The sequence below is a fragment of the Octopus bimaculoides genome, chromosome 5 (assembly GCF_001194135.2).
Source record: "Octopus bimaculoides isolate UCB-OBI-ISO-001 chromosome 5, ASM119413v2, whole genome shotgun sequence".
In the NCBI taxonomy this organism is placed as follows: Eukaryota; Metazoa; Mollusca; class Cephalopoda; order Octopoda; family Octopodidae; genus Octopus; species Octopus bimaculoides.
The window spans coordinates 16,872,997-16,874,590 of record NC_068985.1 but is presented as its reverse complement, the minus strand read 5'-3'; positions in this window follow the sequence as shown (position 1 = coordinate 16,874,590).

The following is a 1,594-nucleotide window of genomic DNA, read 5'->3' as shown; positions in this document are numbered from 1 at the left end:
CCAAAAAAAATGTATTCTATCATCCCAATTCATGTAAGCCATGTTGATCATTTAATCCTTTCATTTTTTAGTTGTTTAAATCCTTGGACTGCAGCCATGCTGAGGCATATCATTGAAGGGTTTTAGTCAAGCAAATCGACCCTAGTATTTGTTATATCAGTCTCTTTTGTCATATCTCTTAGTTATTGGGATGTAAAGAAAGCAGCACCAGTTGTCAAGTGATGGTGGAGGACAAATACAGACATAATGAGATACACACAAACACATATATACATGATAGGCTTCTACATAGTTTCTGTTTCCCAAATTCACTCATGAAGCATTGGTTGACCCAGGGCTGTAGTAGAAGACACTTATTCAAGGTGCTGTGCAATGGGAATGAACTTGAAGCCTTGCAATTTCAAAGCAAGTTTTTAACCACACATCCATGCCTGAGCCTATTTATTTTCTTACTATCTGCTTCACTACAGTTTCCCCACTCACTGTGACAGTCTTTTAATTCACTGAAATTGTGCCTATAACAGAGCTTGAGTGAATTAAAATTTCTTGCATGGAAACCTTACTATAGTAACCCATGTGGTATTGCTAGTGGTTCTATGATACAAAACTATTCATTTTAAAGCATTCTCATTTAAATTAAAGGCTCCAATTACAGTTTTATCTGAGACCTGTCTGTTACAGACATGTTAATAATCTTTTTAACTATAGGTTCAAGGCCTGAAATTTTAGTAGGAGGGTGCTAGTTGATTACATTGTCTCTAGTGCTCAACTGATACTTATTTTATTGACCCCAAAAGGAAAAAAGGGCAAAGTCAATCTCAGTAGAATTTGAACTCAGAATGCCAAGACGAACAAAATGCTACTAAGCATTTTGTCCACTATGCAATAATTAATAATTTTACTAAATCCACCATCACCACATTCTTGACTATTTTCAAACTGAATTGCTAAAAAAAAAACAGTGTTATTTTATTAAAAATGTGGTCTTCATTTTGTAAAGACAATACATATTCTTTAAAATTTGAGAACCTAAACTACCCATAGTACCATTTTCATTTCATGTTTGTGTGATTGCTTACTGCTGTAAAAATACAAATGTTTTGATTTGTAGAGTTGACATAAATGGATATGAAAGTCTGATGTAAAAACTTTCAATAAAAATAAACTATCATTTATCTCCATAAACATTGTATTTCCGTAGGAATTATATGAATATATATATATATATTTGTTACGCTGTATGTAAACAAACAAGTTTGTTTTCGAAGCGCTGAAACGTATGGTAGAACAAGTAGAAAGATAAATTTTATTCAATGCATAGATACTGAACAGTATAGATATAAAGGATAACATTTTCTTTTTAAAAGCAGAAAAATTTTGTCGGCAGCCAGCCATGAGGATCAAACTCACATCCCTCCAATATCCTGTTGGAATGCTTTACCATTTAAGCTAGTTCGCTCCTCATGGCTGGCTGCTGACAAAATTTTTCTGCTTTTAAAAAGAAAAAAAGGATTTTATCCTTTATATCTATACTGTTCAGTATCTATGCGTTGAATAAAACTTATCTTTCTACTTGTTCTAATATATATTTGTA